This window comes from Macrotis lagotis, chromosome 2, assembly GCF_037893015.1.
Source record: "Macrotis lagotis isolate mMagLag1 chromosome 2, bilby.v1.9.chrom.fasta, whole genome shotgun sequence".
In the NCBI taxonomy this organism is placed as follows: Eukaryota; Metazoa; Chordata; class Mammalia; order Peramelemorphia; family Peramelidae; genus Macrotis; species Macrotis lagotis.
The window spans coordinates 165,658,680-165,679,739 of NC_133659.1; the positions used below are offsets into that span (position 1 = coordinate 165,658,680).

Here is a 21,060-nt window from a genome sequence, read left to right on the forward strand (position 1 = left end):
TATTTCTCCTCATTGGGTTTGCTCAAACAAGGGAAGTGTTGATTCTCCCTTTTATCAGACAAGTGATATGAAAATTGATGTCTTTTTGATCAAGATTTAGGTGAACCAAGTCATGTATCCCAAGACCCCCTTTGTCATGTAGCCCACCTTCTCATTGGAATATTCATTTTCTCATCGATTGTTAACCAGTTAGAGTTGATTGCCACTCCTCAGGAGTATCTACTCTTTGAAGAGTATATAAACACATGAGCCAACCACCATGAGTGGTCCCTGGTTTAAGAGAGATGGCCAAATACCATCTTTTTTATTAAAAAACATGCTGGCCTCATTAACAAAATGATTAAATCATCCAGAAATGAAGTCTCTGGGACACTAATACATTGTTGGTGAAGCTGTGAATTCATCCAACCTTTCTGGAGAGCAATCTGGAATTATGCTCAAAGAGCAATAAAAATGTGCATACCCTTTGATCCAGCAATACCACTACTGGATCTATACCCTGAAGAGATCATGAAAAAGGGTAAAAACTTTGCTTGTACAAAAATATTCATAGCAGCCCTGTTTGTGGTAGCAAAGAATTGGAAATTGAGTGAATGTCCATCAACTGGGGAATGGCTGAACAAATTGTGGTATATATATACATATATATATATATATATATATATATATATATATATATATATATGTTATGGAACACTATTGATCTATTAGAAACCAAGAGGGATGGGATTTCTGAGAAGCCTGGAAAGACTTGCATAAACTGATGCTGAGCAAGATAAGCAGAACCAGAAGAACATTGTATACCCTAACAGCAAAATGTAAATGATATTAAAAACAAGGATAGCAATAAAACTTTATTTTTTGGTATGTGACAATACAGATTTATGAAACTGATAAATTATGGGATTTTTTTATGTTCCAAATGACTTTTGAATATTATCAAAACTCTTTGTTCATATTCTTTGACCACATTTATTGGGAAATAATTTTTGCTAATATAATTTGTTAGTTGCCTAAAAAGTTGAACTTTTACTTGTCAAATACACCATTTTTTCCTTAATCCTCATCCACCTTCATCTCTCCCTAACATTTAATGTCCTTATGTATTCTTTCTTCCCTTGCATTCTGTCATCACTTTTCTTGTTTTTTTCTAATAGTAATTGTTGACATTTATATAAAATACTTTTAAGTTTGCAAATTTTTACATACTTTATTTCATTTGATTCTCACAACTCTGTGAATTTATGCTTAGAATCTTTTCCTCTCTCACTTCTGTCTCTCTGATTTCCATCATAATGTTTAGTTCAGTCATCTTTGCCTATATGAAACTTCTCCTGGTCCCCTTGACTGCTGTCCTTCCCCATCCTCCCCACCCCCAGAGCCAACTCTAGCCAAAGCTACCTTGCATGTCTTGAATGTGAATTAGTGAAAAATAATAACTGAGAGAGACAATATACGTAGAAGAGTTCAACTGTATAAGAGAAAGAAAAGTTCTAAGTCTTTAGGGTAGATCAGCAAATCAAATAGTGATGCCTGGTGATCTGAAGGGTATAATAATAAAGCCAATGATAAGGCTTTACTCTAGACCAGGGGTGGTCTTTTTTCTACCAAAAGCCATTTGGATATTCATAACATTATTCACAGGTTATATTTAGTCAGACATTTAATTAATTCTATAAAAACTCTAAATTTATTGAATTTTGAGTCTCACCTCCAGTTGCCTTAGCAACACTAGACCAATACAGTGATTGGCTAGAGATTCCCCATCCTGCTCTAGACCTATAGTAAGTATTTCTATAAAGTAAGTTTCACTAGGATATGTGTATATTTATGTTGTTTCCTCTATTAGAATGGAAGCTCCTTGAGGGCAGGGATAATTTTGGTTCTTTGTATACCCATTACTCAACATACTGATTGGCACTTACTATGTGGTTAAAAGAAAACTTAATCAAAAGAATGAAGTAGATGTCATTATCCACCCCCATTCCACCTCAGCGGAAAGAAATTTTTTTTCCTCTGCTCCTTAGGCCTCTCAGAAATCACAGAACCTCTGAGCTGGGGAGACCATCAAATTTCAACTATTCCAAACCATCCCAGAATAAGAAGTGTCTTTACAATGTGTCTGCCAATCTCCACCCCTCTACTTCCCCCATTTTACAGATGGGGAAGCTGAGGTCCATAGTGGTAAAGGGGACCCTAATAAATTCTCCCATCTAGCTAGCTAGTGGCAACCATGGTCTAGCAGTTCACCAGCAAACTGCAACCAGGTTGAATACAAGGTGAAAAAAGGAAAATCTGATCATTACATGAATCAAATTCAAAAATGTTTTTTCACTGATCCACAACACAGTGGTGTATTCCCAAAGTAATAAAGTGGCTTCATTTAGAAAAGAAGAACTGCATAATCTGATGAAGCTGATCAGATTAGAGAAGATAAGCATAGCATAGCAAGGACACTAAGAAATTGCCTTGCCACTTCATGAAACTAAAGTGATTTTCCATGAATTAAAAATAGATTAAAATTGCATTGAGACTTCTGGGTCATCCTGTATATATCAATTTTATTGAATAAAAATATCATTTTAGTGACAAGCAGGGACTAGGCTGGTTTTGATATTCAATAATCTTATAGTATTCTTGCCACGCTCTGTTCATCCTTTTTTTTTTAATTCAATCAGCTTAATCAGTCTTTATGTAGTTTTAAGCAACTAAAGTTTTTTAAAACCCTCTGTCTACAGAAATATATCACTCAATAAAGCAGTCAACATTGGTGTACATATATGCACACATTGTCCAAGTTTTAGTAGCATATTATGTATGTGTGTATACATATATATGAAAGAGAGAATAAGGGGAAAATGAGAAAGAAAGAGAAAAGGTGAGAGAAAAAGAGAGAAGACAGAGATGAAGTGTAAGAATGAGAGAGGAAATGAGGAAAGAAGAATAAGAAAGAGAGAGCAGAGAGGGAAAGGGAGAAAGAGATGGGAGACAGAGAGAAAGGGACAAAAGTACAGAGAGAACACAGTGCTAACTAGGCACCAGCTGACTGAGGCCACAGGGACTGGAGACTTGTACAAATTGTATCCTTCTACTGGAAATTGTGTTTTACATAGGGTTCATTGCTCTGGGGTGGCCCATCTTTTCAATCTGCTTAGCACTTCATTCTATCTCCCATCTTGGATTCTCTAGGAAAGTTATTACTTGTATAATTGCTAATTATAGAAATTATTATGGAGTTCTAAGTCTAGGGTTTCCCCCCTGCAAGAAGAAAAAGTAAAAATGTGCCCTGAAAAAAAAAAGTGAATTAGGTCTGGAGCAGGCTGTTTATCTCCACACAGAAACAGGGATTCTAAGCAATAGAGACTCATAGAATGATCAGAACCAAATCTATCACTCACCACTCCCAATATAAGTTGGCTAAGAGGCAAGCCTAGTGGGCACATTTTCTTTGTAAGGCTGAGAAAGAGCTGTTGACATTTCACTCTTTCTTCCCCTGTATCTTTCTTCCCCTGACTCACTTTCTCTCTGGTGGTAATTTTTTATTTGCCACCAGTTCCCCTCCTACTGTTGCTGACCCAACCAACCACTCTGGTGGTTGCTACTGCTTCTTGGCATAACCAGAAGATTCAAGGACCTTTTCAGGACTCATAAGGTCAGTGCTAAAGAAAAGAAACACAAGAGAGGATGAAACAATCAGGAATCTAGCTGGTTAAGTCTGAAGTCCATAAGAGGAATTAAATTATGTGTCCAGTCAACTAACATTTATTAAGCACTTACTGCATGTGGAACACTATGCAAGGAACTGAGAGAAACTCAAAACCTAAAAGTAGCACAAGCCCAGAAAAGTAACAGAACAAAGTGCTGTATAAAGTCAAAGGAGGAAGGTTGTTATCAGAAAGACTGAGATTAACACTAATTAAACCCCTACTGTTTACCAAGTTGGTATTGCTCAGTTATGTCTGACTCTTCATGATCACATTTGGGGTTTTCTTGACAGAGTGGTTTGCCATTTTCTTATTCAGATAATTTTATTGATGAAGAAATTGAAGCAAGCAGGGTTAAGTGACTTGACTAGGATCACACAGCTAGTTAGCATCTGAGGCCAGATTTCAACTCAGAAAGATGAGTTTTCCTGACTCTAGACCCTATAGTCTATCCACTTTGCCATCTAGTTGTCCTTTGTTTACCAACTACTAGGGATATAAAAAAAGGCAAGTGCTCTCAGGGAGCTAACAGTCTAATAGAAAAGACAACATGCATACAATGATATACATACAAGCTCTAAACAGGATAAATTGGAGAGGGAAGTCACTAAGATTAAGGAGGACTGAAAAAGACAGAAAGTGAGACTTTAACTGAGATATGAAGGAAGAAAGTCACTAAGATTAAGGAGAACTGAAAAAGACAGAAAGTGAGACTTTAGCTAAGATATGAAGGAAGTCAGGAGGCAGAGATGAGGAGAGATCATTCCCTGAATGGCAGAACAGCCTATGAAAATACTAGAGTCTGGAGATGAGCTATCTTGTGAGAAGAATGGCAAAAAGATTTGTCTCTGTCAATGAAAGGTAGACTAGATCAAGGGGAGTAAGGTTAGAAGACTGGAAAGTCAAATAGAAGATTTTATAATTATTCCTGGAGGCAACAGGGATCCCCCTAGAGGTGTTGAGAGAAGGTTCCCTTGGGACATGTAGCATTAAATTAGGGCTTTAAAGGAAATCAACAGGTAGAGATATAGGATAGTGGGATATTCTTGGAAACAGCTTGAGCAAGACATGTATATAGACAAGTACAATTCAGAAGCCAAAGAACCATCTGGTTTGATTGTAGCATAGAATTTGTAGAAGCAGGTTATGTGAGATATGACTGGAAAGGCTAGTAGTGCGAGACATGATAGTGTCTTAATTAGAAGCAACACAATTTGACTCATACATGGTAGACAATGCTATATCTCTCAAGATTTCTGTGTAGAGGAATGCCATGAATAAGAAAAAAGACTTTGATGGGAAGGATGGGTAGGATCCCTGCACTTGGCTCAGTAATTTTTGTACATGGAATAATTCCTGTACATATCTCATTTTCCCTTCTCACCTATAAGATCCTTTAGAAAAGAGGTCTGTGTGTTTTCTTTATATCCTTCTTAGTACCTAATACAGTGCCTTGACCCATAATAGGGCTCACTCTAAATATCTGAATTAAGGATAATTCCCTGAAGGACAATCTTTTCTAGTGCAAACAAAATAGAATTCTTATTATAGAAGTTTGATATACATACTGCTTTTCAAAAATGTGTACACACATACACACACACACACACACACACACACAAACTGGATTTAAGGCTTTGTCACTATCTAGATGTATGACTTTAGCCAATTTTTTTTTAGGTTTTTTGCAAAGCAAATGGGATTAAGTGGCTTGCCCAAGGCCACACAGCTAGGTAATTATTAAGTGTCTAGACCGGATTTGAACCCAGGTACTCCTAACTCCAGGGTTGGTGCTTTATCCACTGTGCCATCTAGCCACCCCACCAAATTTTTTTTAATGGAGAATTTATTTATTTACTTTATCATTACTACAATAATCTTATTGTAAAAGTAATCATAATCCCCCTGCCCCCACAGAAATAAATATCAAGAAAAATAAAGAGAGGGGGGAAAAAAAAAGTTTGCTTCAGTCTGTATTCAGATACCATCCATTCTGTCTTTGGGATAGCTCTCCTTTATCATAAGTCCATTAGAGGGGCGGCTAGGTGGCGTAGTGGATAGAGCTCTGGCCTTGGAGTCAGGAGTACCTGGGTTCAAATCCGGTCTCAGACACTTGATAATTGCCTAGCTGTGTGGCCTTGGGCAAGCCACTTGACCCCGTTTGCCTTGCAAAAACCTAAAAAAAATAAAAAATAAAAAAAAGTCCATTAGAGAAGTTGCTTCAATATTTTTTCCCCACAGTTGCGATTGCTAGCTGTATTTTCCTTCATTCTATTCCTCCCCACTGCCATTTATTCTATGCTCTCTCCCCTTTAACCCTGTTCCTCCTCAAAAGTGTGTTGTAGGGGAGGCTGAGTGGTGAAGTGGATAGAGCATGGGTCCTGGAATCAGGAGGACCTGAGTTCAATTCCCGCCTCAGACACTTAATAATTATCCAGCTGTGTGACCTTGGGAAAGTCACTTAACCCTATTACTTTGCAAAAACTAAAAAAAGTGTGTTATATATGATTACCCTCTCCAACAATTTTCCTTCTCTTCTATCACCTAAACCCCCCCTCCTATCCCCGGTTCCCTTTCTCTCATCCCTTTCCTCTCCTTTTTTCTCTAGGGTAAGATTGATTTCTATACCCTATTAAGTGCATATGTTATTTCCTCTCTGAGCCATTTCTAATAATGAAGGCTCACTCATCCCTCTCACTTGCCACCCTTCCACTCCATTGCAAAAGCTTTTTCTTGCCTCTTTTAAGTAAAATACCTTGGCCCCATTCTATCTCTCCTTTCCCTTTCTCCCAATACATTCCTGTCTCATCTATTAACTCCATCTTTATAATATATTATACCTTCATATCCAGTTCCTTCTTGTGCCTTGTTGACCTATACTTCTAACTGCCCTAATAAATGAGAATGTTCATATGAATTATCAATATCATCTTCCCACACAGGAACACAAGCAATTCAACACCATTAAGTCCCTCATAATTAGCCCTTCCTGTCCACCCTCTCTATGCTTCACCTGAGTCCTGTACTTGGAGATCAAACTCTCTGTTCATCTCTGGGAATTTCAACAGGAAAGTTTAGTTTTTCTGGGTAGTTTATTCTCAGTTGTAATCCAAGCTTTTTTGGAATATTATATTCCAAGCCCCATGAGCCCTTAATGTAGAAGTGGCTAAACCCTGTGTAATGCTGACTGTAACTTCATGATATTTTAATTGTTTCTCTCTGGCTGCTTGTAATATTTTCTCCTTGACTTAGGAATTCTGGAATTTGACTATAATATTCCTGGGAGTTTTTATTTTTGGAATCTCTTTTCAGGAGTTGGTCATTGGATTCCATCATTTTCTATTTTACCCTCTGCTTCTAGGATATTAGAACAATTTTGCTGGAGAATTTCTTGAAAAGTGAAGTCTAGGCTTTTTTCCTAGTCATGACTTTTAAGTAGCCCAATAATTTTAAAATCATCTCTTCTGGATCTCTTTTTCCAGGTCAGTTGATTTTCCAGTGAGGTATTTCACATTTGCTTCTGGTTTTTCATTCTTTTGGTTTTGTTTTATTTTTTCTTGATTTCTCACAAAGTCATCAGCTTCTACATTCGAAGGAGTTATTTTCTTCAAATAGTTTTTTATCCCCTTTTTCATCTGGTCAATTTTGCTTTTTAAGGCATTTTCCTTATTGACCTTTTGGACTGCTTTTTCCATTTGACTTAAACTGGTTTTTAAAATGTTACTTCTTCAGTATTTTTTTGGATTTCCTTCACCAAGCTGTTGACTTGGTTTTCCTGCATCATTCTCATGTCTCTTCCCAATTTTTCCTCTACTTCCCTTACTTGATTTTCAAAATCTTTTTTGAACTCTTCCATAGCCTGAAACTAATTCATATCTTTCTTGGAGGTTTTGGATACAGAAGCTTTGATTTTATAATTTTCTGAGTGTGTATTTTGATCCTCCATAGGACCAGAGTAATTTTCTATGATCAGATTCTTTTTCTTCTGTTTTTTTTTTATCATTTCTCCAGCCTATGACTTGATTTTTAACTTTTTGTTAAGGTAAGGCTCTGCTTCCAGTGTGGAAGATACACTTTTCCAAACTTTGGAGGGTTTTTGTAGCTGTTTTCAGGGACAACCCTGACCCCCAAAGGGACCTCAATTCCTTTAAGGTCTTATGACAGACTCTGACTGCTCTCCTGGCCTGTGCTCTGGCCTATGCATGATCACAATCACTCCTCTCCTCCCAGTAACTGTGAGGATGGTCCCTACTGTGTATGGGGCCCAGGCCTGTGACCTGGATCTATGTATGAGCAAAGCAACAGAGTCCTGATCCAGGGATAATGGTGAGACATCTTCAGTCTCCCCCAACCCCTCTATCATCTATGGGCTGAGTGCTCTGGAAGCAGCTACTGGAGGGTTCTGCAGGCCTGCTTCTGGTTCCCAGGACTGGGGCTGCATTGGAGGCTTGCAGTGTGCTCACTCTGGAGTAGCAGTTTTCCCATTGACCTCCCAAATTGTCCTTAGCAAATCCTGGGCTGAGAGGTCTGGAAACCATCCCTGCTTCCACAGACCTAGGCGACTGCAGGGACCCAGGCACTCTGCCAGTTGTTCCTGGATGACTAGAGCCAGTTTGCTCCATTGGCCCAGGCTGTATAACTGCCCTTTCCAATTCCAGTGAAACAGAACTTTCTTGCAGATCTTTCAAGTTGTCTTGGACCAGAAAATTGTTTCATTTTTGTCTTTCTGTGGGTTCCACCACTCTAGAATTTGGTTGAAGTCATAATTTAAAGGCATTTGGAGTGATCTGGGGGAGGGCTTCTGGGATTTCCTGTCTTTACTCTGCCATCTTAGTTCCATCCCTGGTCAAATTCTTTTGGGATTCAATTTTCTCATCTGAAAAATGATGGGATTAGTTTAGGTCACTGGTTCACAAAATGTTGATTTCAGAATTCCTTTACTACTCTTAAAAACTATTAAGAGCTTCAAAAAACTTTTGCTTATGTGAATTATAGGTATCAATATTTGCCATATTAAGACTATAAATGATCAATTCATCAAAATAACTTTAATAAACTCATTACATGTTAATATAAATAATGAATTTTAATTGAAAGTAATTTTTCCAAATCAGAAATAATTTAGTGAGAAGAGTAGCATTATTTTTTGTCAAATCTCTTTAATCTCTAGCTTAATAAAAGACATCTGAATTCTCCTGTATGTTTCGGCATTCAATCTGTTGTGATAAGTTATTTAGGTTGAAGTAGATGAAAAAAGTTGGCCTTAGAGAGATAAATGATTGGGAAAGTGGGGGAGAATTTTCATAGGCAAATAACATCTTCATAATATTATCAAAAGTTTTCACTTTGGTGATCCCCTGAAAGAGCCTCAGGAATCCTCCTAAGGGTCCACAGACTACTCTGAGAATGCATACTATAGAATATGAGAATATGAGTGATGGACTCAAACATTAAGGACCCCACTGGCCAGAGGACCACATTTTGAGAACTATTGGCTTCCATTATATGAGTTGTCCTAAAAAATAATTGTGTATTATCATATTCAGTTAATTAGGTTCATTGTTCATATAGTGCTTCTGCCTGTTAACCTGTAATCACAGGTTTGTCTGAATTGATGCCCTTTGGTCAATTGCCCTGTCATTTCAGCTTGCCTGGAAGGGCAACAGGACCTGGATTTCACAAGCTTGTGCAGGTTGTTTTGCATGCTCTTCTATTTCCTAGGAGGAGCTCTGTGCAATGTTTTCCCAGAACAAAAGCTGTTCTAGAGGCACAGGGACTTAAGCTAATGATTAACCTTCCCAGAACTACAATCAGATAACACTGAAGCTATGTGAGCTGTGACTCCTAACTAGGACACAACTGTTGGTTGTTCTAAGAAAATTAGTATCATGTTTGCAGGACACTAAGCTTCTTGGGATACCTAGTATTTAAGGGGCAAGAAGGTACATTGGCAGGAATGTCTGACCTGAAATCAGGAAAACCTGAGTTCAAATTTGACCTCGACATTAACTAACTGTGTGATCTTGGTCAAGTCATTTAACCCTGTTTGCCTCAGTTTCCTCATTTATAAAATTAATTGTATCAGGAAATGACAAACTACTTTAGTATGTCTGTCAAGGAAACCTCAAATGGAGTTACTAAGAGTCAGACATGACTGAACCCCAAATGGAGTCACAATGAGTCAGACATGACTGAACAATCAATAAACATTTGTTAAGATGCTGAGTGCTAAGTACTAGAGATACAAAAAGAAGCAAAAGATAGCTCCTGTCCTCAAGAATCTTACAATATTTTGTAAAAAATTTATTTTTTTATTCTTAAGAAATCATTTCCATAGTACAATAGAATAGAAAGAAAATTACTGAACATGAAACTTTACATTTTTTGTGTACAACTTGCTATCCCTTTTAAATATATAATAAAATTTTCTTGTAACTTTCTCTTTTTTCCCCTTCCTCCCCTCCCTTGCCTTAGAGAGGTTCTCATTAGACAAAAATATACATACACATATATATATATATATTTATACATATAATTATATAAATATTATATAATTTATAAACATAAATGCATACATATTTAAAAATATATATATATGGAGAATGTCTATTGGATACAGATAGCATCTTCCTTCATATATCTTTTATAGTTGATTTAAGTATTTATAATAGCCAAAATTACTTAGTTATTCTAAGTTATTTGTAAAACAATATTATTGTTATGATATACAATATTCTCTTGGTTCTGTTCATTTCATTTTCATTATTTCATGCATGCTTAACCATGTTTTTCTAGGATTATCCAGTTCACCATTTCTTATAACACAGTAGTATTCCATCACATCAAAGAGCTTACAATCTAATGGATATACTTTGAAACCTTGTTGGAAAGGCATATATAAGATCAAAAAAAGTGAAGTATTACTGTACATTAAGATATCTGTTCATAAATGAAGGAAAGAGAAGTCCTAGATTTGGAAAGGTTTGGGGCTGTCTGTTTGATTGTTTCTTTTGCCATGAGGAGGTAGTATGATCTGGTGGAAAAGGCACTGACCCTATAGAGTAAGAGGATGTGGGTTCAAATACTACTTCTATTTCCTGGACATGTGATATTTTCCTCCTTTTTCCCTTAGTTTCCTCATGGTAAAAATAGAAGGATTGGACTAGATCCCTCTAAATCTAAGATCCTAAGATATACTCCTCTATAGAAAAACAAAAAGAGAAGGGGTAGGAGGGAGACCAAAAGAGCGATGAGAAGAATCTTGACTCTGGAGTCAGAAGTTACTACATGTGACACTCTAGGCAAGTTATCTAACTTTAATGGTCCAAGTCTCCTCCCAATAACCGTCATTTCCAAAATGAGGAAATTGGACTAGACAGTCCTTGGGGTCCCTTTCATTCTAGATATGTGCTCCTACAATCAGAAATGATATCGTTGTGGGAGTATATTACAAAATGATCAATCAGAAATAGTTAATGAGTTTTAGACACAGATACAGACTTAGAAATAAAGATGTGAAAGTCGCTGGTACCTCTGCAGATCTCTGACAGAATGTGCGCCCCTTGCCTCCACCAGTTACTTTACCTCCCAGACCATTTCCTTTTCTTCTTATTTTATTTTATCTATTTAAGTCAATGGGATTAAGTTACTCAAGGTGACCAGGGTCACACAGCTAGGTGATTATTAAGCGTCTGAGACCAGATTTGAACTCAGGTCCTCCTGACTCCAGGGCCGGTGCTCTATCCACTGTGCCACCTAGCTGCCTTCCATTTCCTTTTCTATAAAATGAGGAGATTGGACTAAATGACTTCTACCTTTGAGCTTTGGATCTGGGCCTCAATTTCCTAACTTAGTACAATGAATAGAATGATAGATCTAAAGTCATGATGAATCATTTTACTGAGTTCAAATCTGGCTTCAGACACTTTCTAGCTGTGTTACCCTGGGTAAGTCATTTAACCTGTTTCCCAACTATAAAATGAACCAGAGAAGGAAAGGGTATACCATTCCAGTAACTTTGCCAAGAAAAAAATCAAATAGTCAATGAAGAGTTAGACACAAATGAAAAATGAAACAACAACAAAACAACAAATTAGAGCATCTTCCTACTAGGTTGTGGGTTCTATAGAAGCAGAGCTCTATTATTAGCAACTGAAAACCAGGTAAGTAAAGTAGTAGTAAAGAAGCACCTAACTGGCCTTGATGAATTCAAATCACCTGGACTCAAGAAGCCATAGCCCCAGATCTTGAAAAAACTTCGGTAATAATGAACCCAGCCAATAGCATTTGAAGGGTTTTTTTGGTTTAGGTTTTCTTTCCCTAAACTTAACACCAAATAAAATGAACATTTTGATATACATAACAAAATGCCGGGGGGGGGAAGGGTTGCACGTGAAACTGTAAATCTTTTACATGCACAACTTGCATTCTGAAGAATGCAATAAATACAGTGATAGTCTTAAGCTATACTGCTTGTCTGTGATTTCTTCCTGCCTTGCTTCTATTTTGTTTTCTTTTTATCTTTCTTTCTTTCTTCTGACAACTCTATCTGTACTTAATATCTTTCATCCACTACCCTCCCCACACTGGGGAAAAAGAAAAACATCTTTCTAACAAATATGCATAATCAAGCAAAAAAGTTTCTTAAGCCCCACACTAGATAGTGTAGCTCTCATTTTATGACTTGAGTTCATTACCTCTCTCAGGAAGTAGATAGTCATTCTTTCTCTGGCTTGTCATCACAATAACCAGGATTCTTAAATCTTTGTTTTAAAAATGTCATTGCAGGGGCGGCTAGGTGGCGTAGTGGATAGAGCACCGGCCCTGGAGTCAGGAGTACCTGGGTTCAAATCTGGTCTCAGACGCTTAATAATCACCTAGCTGTGTGGCCTTGGGCAAGCCACTTAACCCCGTCTGCCTTGCAAAAAGAGCCTTAAAAAAAATGTCATTGCTATTGCATAAACTGATCAGAGGGGCAGTCAGGTGATACAGTGGATAGAGCACCAGCCTTGGAGTCAGTAAGACCCGAGTTGAAATGTGACCTCAAACACTAGTTGTGTGACTTTGGGCAAGTCATTTAACACTGATTGCCTCCAAAAATAAAATAAATAAATGAATTGTTTGGATTTTCCCTTCTTCAATCTGTATCAGTTTCTCTAAAGCCATCCCTTCTATCAATTTTGTGGCATAATAGTCTTCCTTTATATTCATGTATCATAACTTGTTCAGGCATTCTCCAACTTAGCATAACAGAGTTTGGCAGGAGTCATCCCTCTTGGCATGTTCTCTTAGACATACCTCCTAGAAGGTATATCTGTTATCCAAACCCCTCCTAAATTAAAGACTACTCCCTTGATAAACAAAGTCAGAAAAATAGCTTTTTGGATCCTACCTTCTGACAGGGGGATGTATAAGAACCCCATTCCAAGATTCCATTTTTGGAGTCTGGTTCTTTAGCCAGGGCTCCCATACTTGTTTTCATAATCAGCAAACTTAGAGAAATATTAATAAACACATATGGTAATCTAAATCTGTTTTGCCCTTTCTTGAGGCCAAACGCTAGAGGTTAACATTTGTTGCTTACTAGAACAAATGGAAGGTTTACCATTTAATTTAATTATTATTTTTAAGGCCAGACTCATGGAGGTCCTCAAAACATAGGTGATATAAAAACAAAAGGTATCAATAATGATTTTTAAAAATACTTTTATTTTCAGTCTTTATTTCCTCCTCTCAAGCCTCTCTCCCATTTCCCATTATATACATTTATATTTTAAAAGTATACTACAGGAAAAGCTTAGTGGCAAAGGGGTTAGAATTCTAGCCCTGGAATTAGAAGGACCTGAGTTCAAAACCATCCCCATACACTTACTAGATGTGTGACTCTGGACAAATTACTTAACCATGTTTCCAAAAGAGAAATATCATGGAGAGACTGAAGCATACATAGATATTCTGTCACTGATTCCAGTTGGCTAACTGTAGTTTGAAGTATCTTTTTCCACTTGGCTACCTGGTTGGAAATGTCAGCATCTTCAAAAAGACCCAAGTCAGCTTTGGCTACCTCTTTCACTCACTTATAGGGAGTTTGATGATTTTTTTTCCCTTCTTGATATACAGTGAGAAATAATGAAGTAAAGAGAAAAGTCCTAGAGGTCTTAAGAGTCTGAGATCATATGGCCCCAAGAAATGAGACTTGGTTCTTTTTATTCATTCTTTTCTGATCTAGGTGAAAGGAATGGTGCCTCCATCTTTAAAGAGAGGGAGCCCCAGGCATCTGGTTGCAAGACCCAGCACAGCACTGATATTCTAAGGAGCAAGGAGCAATCTTCAGGAATGATAGTTGGGACCTCAGGAAAGCTGCAGGATATATCTGCAGTCATCTGAACTAATATTGTGAGGAACCGAGCTAAGTTTTGAGCCTACCCAGCAGACACCAAAGTGATATAGGGTTGAGTACACTCAAAGGTACGGGGGATTGAGAGAGTGGAAGGGGGTGGGGGTGGTAAATGTTTGTAAATTTATTCTGACCATATTTTTAGTAAAAGCTAATGAATATAATGTTGTTAAATGGAACTGAGCTGTTAGTCCTGGCCCCAGACAGAAGTAGTAAACACAGCCTAAAAGGCTCAAACTGACAGCAGTAGAGAAATACAACTCCCCTGAATTAACCTCTAGAACCCTCAGGTGAAGGTGTAGCTTGGCTCTGTGAGAGGAAGCTAGAGCAAACACTCAACAAGAAAAAAAAAAAGACAGTCCAAGTTCGTTTACCTTTTTGATAGGGTTACTAAACTGTTAGAGCAATAGAATGCTGCATAGAAATAGTTTACTTTGTGGTTGTTCAGTTGTTTTTCAGTCATGTCAGACTCTTTATGACTACATTTGGAATTTTCTTGGCAAAGACAGAGGAGCGGTTTGCCACTTCCGTCTCCAATTTATTTGGCAGATGAGGAAACTGAGGCAAACAAGGTTAAGATACTTGACCAGAGTCACAGTGTTAGAGTCATAGGCCAGATTTGAACTCAAGAAAATGTATCTTCCTGACTCCAGGCCTTCTATCCACAGCTCCACTTAGCTATCACATAGTTTATTTAGATGTTAGCAAAGCATTTTATAAAGCATATCCTACTATTCTAGGGAGAAAGATAGATGTGGTCTAGACAATAATATGTTTAAGTGAATTTGGAACTGGTTGAATGGGCAACTTGGCAAAAAGTCTCCACTGGAGTGTCCCAGGGAACAGAACTTGGCCCTATGTTGTTATTATTTTTTATTAAAGACTCAGATAAAGGAATGGTAATGAAATGATAGAAGGGATAGCTAATAAACTAGAGTTTAACACAGCGGAGCATTGGATCAAATCTAGTAAGAAGTTGAATAAGAATGGCTTGCTCTTGTGTTCAAATATCCATTTCAAATATCAAGGTTCAAGATGGTTACACTTTGAAAAAGATCCTTTCATGAATTACAAGCTCTATAGTAATTAGCAGTATTATGTGATAGCCCCAAACCAACAGACCAATTGGGTTGCATTAAGAGAAGCATGACTGTACTTTCTCAAGATGGAGTGTTGTATACAATTGTAGGTACCACAATTTACTGACATTTTGAATTTCAGAGAGTGTAGAAGAAGGCAAGCAGTAGAATAAAGGGCAAATGAGGACGGGAATGTTGAATCTGAAAAAGAGAAGATAAAATAGGAAATATGAGAAGGACCACTATGTGGAGGCTTTAGAATGTTTCTCTTTGGCTATGGAAGGCAGAACCAAGAGTAAGAGACAGAAGTTGTTAAGAGGTCCATTCAGGCTTAACTTCAGGAGATACTTCTTAAAAAGTGAGTTGTCTAAAAAAAGAATGGGCTCCTTGGGCAGGTAGTGAGCTCCTACTCATCGAGGTTTCTAATGTTAATAAGTTCTTATTATGTATCAGACAGCAGAGTCTTTTTGACCAAGTATCAGGTTGCTGGATTCCTTTTCTGATATGGATTGACCTAGAGAGCCATTGAGGGCCTTGTAGCTTCTATGATATAATGCCTACTGTTATTTGTTATTCTATTACTGATGCCATCATTGTTTGTCCTTCATTTTCAAAGAGGACAATGAATGACATCAGGGAGGTGATGCCATGACATGAGCATCAAGTGGATTTAAGTGAGGGAGGGCAAAGTCACCAGCCTGACTCTCTCCTCTGGAGCCATCTCAGTCCAGTGACAAGATATAGATAAGAAGAACAGGAGGTGAACCCCACTGATTCCCTAAAACAATGTCTAGAGAACTGAACTGAGTTGGTGTTAACTTTGAGGGGAAAAAAATTAATACAAAACCAAAAAAAAAACCTTTCTTACTTTCTCAGTCAGTTACGCAGACAGACAGGGAAGTTGGATTAGCAAATTACCTGGAGCTCCCAGGGGCTTTCCAGTCCAGCTTCCCCCTAACCTAGTCTAGCCCTGCAGCTGCTCCTCCCCCTCCCCCTCCTCCCTTTCCTGCACCCCTACTCCACTTCTGTCGATTTTAATGTAAACAAGTTGAGAAACAAGTACATTAAAGAATCTACTTTGTATCAGTGGATACCACAGGAAGGGTGGAATAGGTTGGGAAAAGTGACGTAATTGCCTGCAGCAATCCCTCTCAAACTGCAGATTCCTATCTATGCTGATCCAAACTTCTAGTGTGTAACACCAATTGCCATAGCTTTCTGGGGAAGTTCCCTGGGGGTTCTTCTTTCACTGTAAACAGCTCTTATACCAGAATTGTTATCAACTGATATTTACTGGAGTGCCCAAAGGGTCAAAGAAGGGAAAGCACCTCTATAATCTCAAAATCTAACTTAAAAATCTAATGATTCCATGTTAAATGGGAGTGGGGAGTGGGAAACTGACTAAACCTGCTCCCTAGAAGAAAATTTTCATTTTATAAAATGCAATTTTGTTTTGTTTTGAATTCAGGTTCAAATTTCTTCTTCCTTTCCACCACCCAAGAAAGAAAAAATATTTTAAAAACATATACAGTCAAACAAAACAAATTTTCACATTGGTAAAGCCCCTCTTGTTGAATGGAAACTCAGCTGCCTTCTAAAATGTAACAGATAAAAATTGAGTCATAACAGCCAGCATGTGAGAATCTTGGGTCACACTTGAACAGCAGTACTGATCTAGAATGGATGTTTGGTGAATTTTAGGAAATCAGAGAAGCTTTCTATAGAAGATGGCTTCCTAAATTAAGTTTTAAAGGATAATCTGGAAGTCAGTCAATAAGCCTTTTTTAAGTACCTTTTGAAGGTGAGTGTCTGTCCTAGAGGAGTTCACTCCCCATCTAATGGATGAGATAAAATACAAAGTACAAACAAACTTCTTAAGGGGAAAATAGAAAATAATCAAAGAAGGAAGGCACCAGAATTAAAAGGCTTACAGAGCAGCATGGTGTGAGGGGGAGAGGAGAAGGCTAGATATTTATAATAGCCCTGTACTGGTAAAGAGTTAGAAACAAGTGAGTGACCATCAGTTGGGGAATAGCTGAACAAATAAGGAGTTGTGAATGTAATGGAACCATAAGAAATGATGAAGGGGATGGATTCAGAGAAACCTAGGTAGTATGGAGTAAGTATGATGTGAGGTAAAATGAAGTTGAGTCAGAGAAATAATTTGTACAATAAAAACATCATAAAGAAAAACAACTTTGAAAGACTTAAGATCTCTTATCAATAACCAACCACAATTCCAAAGAATGAATGTGAAGCAAGCTACTCACTTCTTAGTGAAGATTTCAAGCTACAGTATTGAACATGGTCAATGCTGAAATTTATTTTGCTTGACTATGAATATTTGTTATAAGGACTTTGTTTTTCTTTTAAATTGTTAGGGGAAGAATGTGGAGAGAAAGAAAATAAATATTTGTTAAATAAAAAAGGAGAGAGAAAAAAAGGAGTTTGGACTAAAGATCCAGCCTAAAATGAGCCTTCCATCCACAAAATGCATTGTTGTGATCTTTTGTTGTTGTTGTTGTTGTTGTTGTTGTTACTAGGTAAAGGAGTTAAGTGACTTGCCCAAGGCCACACAGCTAGGTAATTATTAAGTGTTTGAGGTCACATTTGAATTCAGGTCCTCCGGACTCCAGGGCCGGTGCTCTAACCACTGTGTCTGCCCTGGTCTTAACTGGGAGGGGAACATTTGCATATCAGAGATAGGAAAGAAGAAAACAAATTGATTTGCTCAAGCAGGGAGCAGTTTCTTCCCTAGTTCCTGGTGCTGAAAAGAAAATTAAATGAATCTGAACTACTTCTGGGCCCCAGCAGTGGCCCCAGGTCTCTGGCCTCAGGGCTTCTGGGAGAGCAGTATTGCCTAATCTGTGTTGATGAGGAGAAAGGAGAAGCAGTAAGGAGCAGAGCTTCCACTTCCTCTTTTGGTTCTTGCCATGGTGCTTCAAGGAAGGAATAAGTGAGGGGTGGTGGGCATAGGCAATGATGACAGACAGAGTCAGGTGTAAGGCAACAGTAGGAGGTCTGAGGTGCCAAGAAAAAGGATCACTACTAATGTAGGAGAAAGTAGGTTAGCAGGAAAGATCCATTTGGTATATGGAGAAAGAAGGGGTGTGTGTGTGTGTGTGTGTGTGTGTGTGTGTGTGTGTGCGCGCGCGCGCGCGCGCTTATGTGTGGGTAAGACAAAGAGAGTAAAAGGGAGAAATGAAATGTGGTATTAAAAGGAAAGATTTAACTTGAAGTTTAGAGGATCAGAGTTCCAATCCCACCTCTAGTTCCTTTAGTCAATTTCTATATCTGTAAAATAAAGGGAATGGTTTAATTATCTTTAGAATCCCTTTCAATTTGCAGAGAAGAGATTGTGGTAAGGATTCATAGAAAAGGGAAAATATCAGTTATTAGAGAATGATAGCTTTATACAGGACAAGGAACTACAGACAATAAATCAACATCAATATTAAACTTATGTGCTCCAAATGCTTTAGCATCTAAATTCACAATGGTAGAATTAATTGAATTGCTAAGAGACATAGACAGTTAAAAATATTGTGGCAGAAGATTTTAATGTCTCAGTTTTGGATAAATCTAACAGAGATAAACCAAAGAGAAATTATAGAATTAAACCAATTAATGGAAAAACTAGAACTCAAAAGACATATGGCATCTTCTAAATGGGACTATGAAAGGATATACAAATTTCTTAGCAACATAGAAAACATTTTTTAAAAATTGACCATGTTGGGATGGCTAGGTGGCACAGTGGATAGAGCACCAGCCCTGGAGTCAGGAGTACCTGAGTTCAAATCCAGCCTCAGACACTTAATAATTACCTAGCTGTGTAGCCTTGGGCAAGCCAATTGACCCCATTTGCCTTGCAAAAAAAAAAATTGACCATGTATCAGGGCACAGAGATATTGCAAATAAATGTCTGATGATGTTTGTCTTTCATCCTCAAAGAAGACCATGACATCAGAGAAGTGATGCTATGACAAGCAAGTGAATTGGATTTGAATGAGGGGATGCTGTGCTAAGTCATCCACTTCACTTTTTCCTCCAGAGCCATCTGGGTCCAGGGGCCAAATATAGATAGGGGTGACTGAAGATAATCCTGGATGTGAGGCAATCAGAGTTAAGTGATTTGCCCAAGGCCACATAACTAGTAAGTATCAAGAGTCTGAGGCTGGATTCAAACTCCCATCCTCTGACTCCAAGGTCACCTAGCTACCCTAAACAAATGTATACAGAAAAGAAATAGCATTTCACAGTGGATAGAGATTTGTACTGATCCAAGGAGACCTGGGGTAAGGTCCTGACTACCATACATAGTGTGTAACTTTTGGCAAATTACTTGACTTTTCAATGCCCTATGCAACTCTCTAAAACTGAAATTTATAGATATGGTGCTAGCCTGCATTGGGAGATGAAGTTAAGCAAATAGAAAAGTGATCTGTATTTTAAGAAAATTACTTTTGCCCAAAGGGATATTAAAACTGTGCAAACCCTTTGATCCAATAATATCACTATTAGGTATGTATCCCAAAGAGATCCTACAAAAGGGAAAGAAGACCAGCAGATACAAAAATATTTAAAGTAGGTCTTTTTGTAGTGGTAAATAATTGGAAATTGAAGGAATGTTCATCAATTGGGGAGTGACTGAACAAATTGCGGTATATGAATGTGATGTGTTAGGTACTGTTGTGTATGGGACCACTGTAAATTATCATCACCTCGTGTCCTTAAGCACCAGAGTCTTATCTTACTAAGTGCCTTGGGAGTGGGAGTGGATTAAAGGACTGGGAAAGTATTTTAGCACTGGTATTTGGTTCAATAAATGGAGACCTTGGCGTATAGGGAGAAACTTGTCTTCCTTGTCTCCTGCCCCTCCGACTTTCACCTGGGGAAGATTGAGGGAGTCCAGAAGGCAACTCAAAGTATTGATGTCCTAACTGGGATTCAACATATGGTGTCCAAACTGGGACTAAAATGGCACCTGTAAAGGGACAATAAAGGTGGAGTTATCTGAGTAAAGTCGGTACAAGGACATAGCAGATACACGCAAGAGAACCAGGTGACATCCCAAAGCAGAGGACTCGTTGATGTTACCAGGGGCTGATTTTAAACTGGAACAAAGAGGTGTAAAGAGAAAATGAGAAGACAAACAAATATTCAGCCTTAAGGAACCAGAGAAAGTAAGTTAGCATTAAGGAAAGCAAAAGTGAGAAAACAAGTATTTAACAGTGAGGAGTGTGCTGAAGTAGAATCTCCAAGGCAGTGCCCCAAGGGATGGAGCTTCTTTTTCAAGCAGCAGTCTGTCAGCCGCATGAACGGGATGCGGAGAACCTGCCTGTGGCTGCCTGCCTGCCTGCCTGCCTGCCTGCCTACCTGAGCTGTGCGCTCTGGGCTCCACCTGGGCGCCTGGACCTGGCTGCAGAGACCTTTCCTTGCTGACACGGACTCTGATGCAGACTCTGACGGGGACCTTGATGCTGGCAACGAATGCAGCTAGTCTCACTTTTCAGCCTACAGTTGGGGCCTCGAGACCGTTGCTCCGGCAGCAGTATCTGGTATCTGAGGGAACAGCAAAAGGTCTCCTATCAAAGGAAGGATTTGAACTAAATCTTGAGACAAACCAAAGAAGTTAGAAGGGAAAGGTGAGGGGATAGAGCATTCCAGATATTGGATAACTTTGGTCTTCTGATTATTAATATCAAGTGAATCATAAAACATGGAGATGTATCCTCACCAAAGGTATTTTCTGTTATCCAAAAGGATATCTAGAGCAGAGTCTATATGAAAGGGATATCGCCTTCATATGGCAAGGTACTCGAGAGGATCCTGTTTGTAGACAATTGTACCTAAATGAGATTTTTTTTAGTTTTTTTAT

At 38.2% G+C, this 21,060-nt stretch overlaps 1 protein-coding gene across 1 annotated transcript in view; it reads right to left on the reverse strand.

The window, feature by feature from the left end:
* Window positions 1-20,657, reverse strand: part of IL6R (interleukin 6 receptor) — a 105,754-nt gene extending 85,097 nt beyond the window's left edge. Inside the window, exon 1 of the mRNA XM_074223390.1 lies at window positions 20,559-20,657. The gene's annotated coding sequence lies outside the window, so the exon portion shown is untranslated. The remainder of the gene's footprint in view (window positions 1-20,558) is intronic.
* Between the last annotated feature and the right edge of the window lie 403 nt (window positions 20,658-21,060).